Source organism: Mus pahari, chromosome 9, assembly GCF_900095145.1.
Source record: "Mus pahari chromosome 9, PAHARI_EIJ_v1.1, whole genome shotgun sequence".
NCBI classification, from domain to species: domain Eukaryota; kingdom Metazoa; phylum Chordata; class Mammalia; order Rodentia; family Muridae; genus Mus; species Mus pahari.
This window is the reverse complement of record NC_034598.1, coordinates 14,048,213-14,054,874: the sequence shown is the minus strand read 5'-3', so window position 1 is coordinate 14,054,874 and position 6,662 is coordinate 14,048,213. Positions and strand designations below refer to the sequence as shown.

The 6,662-nt window shown below is 41.9% G+C and overlaps 1 pseudogene; it reads right to left on the bottom strand.

The window, feature by feature from the left end:
• Positions 1-1,780: 1,780 nt before the first annotated feature.
• On the bottom strand, positions 1,781-2,581 carry LOC110326737 (annotated as a pseudogene).
• Positions 2,582-6,662: the final 4,081 nt, after the last annotated feature.

Sequence of the window (6,662 nt, the reverse complement as noted above, 5' to 3'; positions counted from 1 at the left end):
GAAATTTCTTTTATGGTACAGTCTATTTGGAGTTCTATAGTCTTCTTGTATTTTTATAGGCATCTCTTTCTTTAAGTTAGGAAAGATTTTTTTTTTCTATAATTTTGTTGAAGATGTTTGTCGCGTCTGCTCTCTTGACCAGCAAGGAAGATGCAACCACCAGTTCTTCTCTCAGCAGTTTATTCAGCAACCTTCTTTCTTCTTCTCCCCTGAGCCCCAGGCCACAAGCCCTTTTATACTCTCCTATCTACTCCAATCACAGCAGGCCACCAGGCGTGTGGCCTCAGCCAACCAAAAGAGTAGGAACAAATCACTGCCAAATATGGACTTGTTTACCACAAGCTCCATAGCCAACAGATGCCATCTTTAAGGTGTGGTTTCAGGTAGCCCAGGGAGGGGCCGTAGCCTCCTACAGTTCCCCATTTTTATTTAATTAAAAATTCACATTTGCTTGCCTTAATTAACCCTATATTGAACTGTTTGGACCACACACTGGAGTAACAAAATTTGAGCTAAGGTCTTGAATCCTGTTCTATATTTCCTACCCTTCTGTGGGTTTTCTCCATTATGAATTCTTTAACTAAAATCCAAATTGCTAACAGCTGCATCAACGCTCTTGCTTTCATTTTTAAAGCAATCTCCTCTTGCTCTCTTCGCTTTTAACTTTGTCCCTGTGCTGAGAACCTTGACTAACTTGTTCCAAAAACCCGGGAAGTTTATACTCCCAATCCGGGAACTTTCCTTAATTGTCCCAATCCAGGAACTTTATATAGTCTCAATCTGAGAAGCTTAATTGTCCCAATCCTGGAGCTTTCTGTTACGTATCCTTTCACTTTTGCTTAGCACCTGCTTCCTGGCGACCTTGCTCTAGCCTCTATGCTTCCCTGAGGTCCTTCCCCAAATTCCTGGGGTTGTAAGTCTCACTTACTGTGAACTTACCCTGCTGGCACACCCTGGCTGCTGAAAGTTCTGAACTCTAACCACCAGTTCTTCTAACAGCAGTCTTAAAATTTGTCCCTGTTCCGGGATCCTTAAAGGTCTAACTTTGATGTGTCCTGTAACCCCAGGAGCTTGACTTGTAACTCCGTCCCATAACCCTGGGAGCTTGACTTGTTTAAATTTGTCCCTGCTCCGGGATCCTTTTAAATTTGTCCCTCTACCGGGGAGCATCTTCCTAGTGCCTAGATCCTAACTTTGTCCCATAACCTGTGATCTTAACCTATCCTTTATACCAGGAGCTTAGCTTGTCCCTACACTGAGTGCTTAACTTGTACTTACCATGGAACTCCCTGTAGCTCCTTTTTAACACACCAAAACAGCACACACACATACACACGCCAACACACACCAACACACACACACACCGCAGAGTCATGTGTGCCTTGTCTTTTTCTTAGTTTTGAAATTAACAAGACACAGTGAATTCAATTCCTGCAGCTAAAGATGGGACTGGATGTGGATGTCTGCTCTGCATGAATCTTCTTTCTTCTTAGCCAACTGAACAACTTCTAATCTTCCCGTTCCTTCTGACAAGCTTCTGCTTTTTCTTTCTTTTCTTTTCTTCTTTTTTCTTCTTTTCATCAGCACCTCCTTCCTGCATCTGGCATCTCCACGTCCTGAGCCTGGTGTCAGGACAGCACACTCTTGCAGTTCCACGTCCTGAGCCTGGTGTCAGGACAGCACACTCTTGCAGCTCCATGTCCTGAACCTGGTGTCAGGACAGCACACTCTTGCAGGTCCATGTCCTGAGCCTGGTGTCAGGATAGCACACACTTGCAGCTCATGCAGCCTTCATTCAATCCCATACTGCAGAGAATGAGTCAAAGGCAGGACACACATCCAGGATAGTGAACTGATAGTCCTTGTTCACCTCATCACCATCATAGTAATCAATCACATATCTAACTTCTGTGCCACAACGATTGATGATTCAGTCATGGTGGTCAAAAGGCAATTCATACCCCATCAAGGACTAAATTCTTGCCCTTGGTGAATACTCTCTTGCTTTACCTCCAAATTGGACCAATGATGGGCCACAAGGACACTCATGAGCATGAAGGGCTTCCCATTTCAAAATCTCCTTCCAAGCTTGCTCATTATTCTGATTGTGAATTCTAATGATATTGTACATATCTTTCTGACTAATATCATCATCTTTCCACTTCCACCCTTTCTGTAACATGGCATTCAAGAACATCTGTTCAGAAGGGTAAACCCACTTTTTCTCAGAGTCGGCTCTCAGAATTGATGATTCCTCCCTTGAGGTAGAAAAAGTAAATGGCTGATTTAGGGATGGTGTATGATTAGGTGGTGGCATCAGGTTTGAAGGATTGAGGCTCTCCTTATCCTTAGCTGCAGCACCAGTAACAGGGCATTCCACATAATCATAGGCCCGATCTTGGTGAGCAGGTACAGTGTGTGCTTTGCCCTCACTAGTCAGGTAAGATGTTGCTGTAGTCACTGGACAGCCTTTCCTTTGCCCTTCATGCATTGGGCATCCTGAGGGTGGTGAAGCCCGTTGACGATCTGAAGCATTTGAGGTGTTTACTGCAGTAGCAGGAGAAGATGTTGAGGAGCCCATGGCTGGAATCACAGGGTTCACTCCCAATCAAAAATTCCCAACTGTCTACATGTGTCCCCGGATGCTGTCCTGTTAGAAGAGGTTCAGGAGCAACAACGGCGGCGATTTGTTCATGATATGGATATTCCAGAATTTCAACTTGTTTTTCTTGACTTGAAACTGCTGACATAACAAAAACACAGATCACTAAGGTACAGTAGAGGGTACTGAACAAGTCCCATCTGGACTCTGCCTGTAGCCTGCTGCACTGCTCCGAAGTCCTGAGCTTCTGTTCACGAAGGACATGCCCAGCAGCTTTGCAGATGACCTTTAATACTCTTCATCCTCATCCATCTCATGCTCACCAAGACCGCGCACCAGGAGCCTCGAACCTCTTGCCTCATATTCAACTTCATCAGGTTCCAGAGGATGTAAACAAGGTTCTTGGGCTAAATCTACCACATCTGGTTCTTCTTCAAACATGCTGTTTTCAATCATATTCCTTGGAAGCTGAAGTCGATCATTGGTAAAGGACTCCATCTTTGCCCCACCGAGGGTCCTTACCATTCCAGTGCCACAAGTTTCCAACTCCGAGAGCTGAAGCTGCCCTGATGACTGAGCATGCCCAGCAAGGCCTCCGAGGGCTGCCTAGGAGGTGTGGGGAGGGGCAGCACTGCTTAGCCACTTGGCAACAATACCTTCCTTCTGGGTTTTCGAAACTGCTGCAAAAGGCCCATTGAGAATTGCTCAACCCTTGGCCCACTCTGCCCAGGGGCTGTAGGGAGGAGCTCTAGTACCCTGGTTCAGAGGACTGGTACACTTACTACTGCATCCAGCCATGTTCCGGGTGTGGCCCTCAGGGGCGCCAGGTACAGAAAAGCTCAGCTGTGTTCCTTGTGAGTCCACCACCAACTCTGCCCCTTGCGGAAGCAGCTGTGGCCTGGGTATAGACGTGAGGCAGCACCCAGCCGCACTAACTCTTCCCTGGTCTGCCCTGCTGCCTCCCCTTTGTCTCCATTTATTCACAGGGGCTCGCAGGAAGGTGTCGGCTGTGAGGACCCAAGTTCAGACAGTGTCCCCACCATGGTGGAGCACGCACAATCTGCCTCACAACCACCCCTTGCTGTTCGAATTGCTGCAGTGCACAAGCCCTTCTTGTTAGGGCCACCACTTGTCTCGTCTACTCTCGTGACCAGCAAGGAAGATGCAACCACCAGTTCTTCTCTCAGCAGTTAATCAGCAACCTTCTTTCTTCTCCCCTGAGCCCCGGGCTACAAGCCCTTTTATTTTCTCCTATCCACTCCAATTGCAGCAGGCCACCTCACCTCACCAGGCATGGGCCTCAGCCAACCAGAAGAGCATGAACAAATCACCGCCAAATATGGACTTGTTTACCACAAGCTCCATAGCCAACAGATGCCATCTTTAAGGTGCAGCTTCAGGAAGCCCAGGGTGAGGGGCCATAGCCTCCTAGAGATGTTTACTGGTCTTTTAGGTTGGGAATCTTCATTCTCTTCTAAACTTATCTTTAGGTTTAGTCTTCATAAATTGTCTTGGATTTTCTGGATGTTTTGGGTTAGGAACTTTTGGCATTTTGCATTTTCTTTGACTATGGTGTCAATGTTTTCTATGATATCTTCTATCCTTGAGACTCTCTCTTCTATCACTTGTATTCTGTTGGTGATGATTGAATCTATGACTCCTGATCTCTCTCCCAGGTTTTCTGTCTCAAGGTTTGTCTCCTTTTGTGATTTTTTTGTTGTTGTTGTTGTTTGTATTTGATTTCCATTTTAAGATCCTGGAGGTTTTGTTTGTTGTTGTTGTTTTTTGTTTTGCTTTTTTTGGTTTTTGTTTGTTTGTTTTGTTTTTCAATTTCTTCACTTGTTTGGTTGTGGTTTCTCATATTTCTTTAAGGGATTTATGTGTTTCTTTTTAAGGGCTTCTACCTGTGTTTTCTTGTATTTCTTTAAAAGTTAATTATGACCATCTTAAAGTCCTCTAACATCATCATGAGTTTGGATATGAGATCAGAATCCTGCCTTTCATGTGTGTTGGGGTATCCAAGGCTTACTGTGGTTCTAAGGATGCTACATAGCATTGGCTTCTGTTCTTGCTTTTGTTTCTCACCATCTGGTTATCTCTTGTTCCAGCTGGTTTTGCTCTCTCTGACTGGTGCCTGTCCTCTGGTGAGCCTGGGTTTGTCAGAAATCCTAGAGGTCAAACTGTCTCTGTGAACCTTGGTGTGTCAGAACTACTGGTGGTCATGTCTCTGTGTATCATTTAGGTTGGGAGGACTATAGCATAGGGTCTGCTACCAGGCAAAGATGCAAACCTAAAGGATCATGTCCCTGCTGGGTAGGGATTTCTATGTCCCCTGGGGCCCAGGACAAGTCCCATTCAGGCCAGACTTTTGGGGGTGGACTCACATGTGAATTTGGGTGTTTCAGGACTCTTGGGGGTCAAGCTGTCTCTGGGTGTGATTGTGTTGGGTAGGGCTGTAGCACAGTGTCACTCCCAGACTCAGATTTAAAAACTCATTTCAAATGAGGATCTTCATTTATTTTTTAAGTATTTCTTATATATTTTTAAAGGTAATTAGATCATGCCCTTGTCTTTTTAAAATAAATCACATAAGAAAAATTACACACAAAAATTAAAATGTTACAACAAGGAATACAGAATACTTTAAAAATAAGTAGTGAACAGTAGCTTCTCTGTGATATACTATTAAGTCTAGAGGCAAAAACAAATTACACATGCTTACAAAGGAGGATAAAATATAGATGATGTTGCTGTAGAAATATCTCAGAACATCTTATACAGCTAAAAGAAATTGAGAAATGGTGGGATTTTTAAATTGTGAGTCTTAGTGGGTCTATTTCAAACCATTATCATTCTTTTGGAAGCTAGAAATAATCATCATTCTGTCTTGTCCTTTTAGATGTTTATATGAATTAAATGTCTTTGTTCTTTCCTATACATTGACATTGCAACTCCCTTATTACTGATATATAATGCAAAATGATTATTATATGATATAAACTTTACCTCATTCTCATTATATTCTCATTATAAATTGACCATCTTAGATGTTTGTTATACATATAAAAAATAAACTGAGAGAAAACTGGCAATTTTGGCAGACATACAATAATGAAAGCATCATGACATCACAGGTGTTTTCTGCATGGGATAATTGCTATAATTTAGAATTTTTTCTATGGTACCATAATGGACATTCCACAATTGATGTATTAAGTGAAAAAAGGGAGGGGGCAAGATAAAATAAATATTGTTGTTAAGTAAGAAGAAAATATGATGGTGAAACTAAAAGAAAGAAAATTGGAGATAAAAATAACATCTCAGTTTTATAGTAATAAATATGTGGGAGAAAATTAGTGAAATATGAATCCATGCTACATTCATGGATTACCTATATAAGGCTTTGGACAGGTTGTATATAACCAATAACTTGTCTAAGAATACAATTATCCTTCACAGACCCCATATTTCTGTATTTATTTATTTATTTATTTATTTTTCATAAATTCAACTCAGTGATGATTTACCTTGGACTGAATGTAAAATGCTCTAGCATCTGAATATGTGACTCCTAGTTTGTAGCACTGCGTGAGGTGTTTTAGAAATCTTGTGCTTGTTGGAAGCTTGTCATTGAAGGCAAGACTTGAGAGCTTGCAACTGTGGCATTTCTAGTTTGTTCACAAGGCTTCCTCCTTGCTGTTTGAGATATAAGCATGCAGCTTCTTGTTCTGCCTGACAGGCCTTTATTCTGCCCTGATGACACCAATTATCTGAAGCTACAAGCCCAAATAGACTTTCTTCTATAAGCTACATTGATCCTGGTATTTCATAACATAATAAAAACAAAGATAAGTAAAATTTACCACAAATTGTATTTGTCTCTAAAAATTTTATTTCAGTTTGTTATTGAGGAGTTATATAAACTTTTTAACGATGCAAAAATTTTAAAATTGCTACATATTCTATACATCATCAATTGTTATCAGAATTCTCATTTATATATAAAAAAACATGAAACCTAGAACATGTTTAGTCTCCACTTGTTACTGTGCAGTTCAGT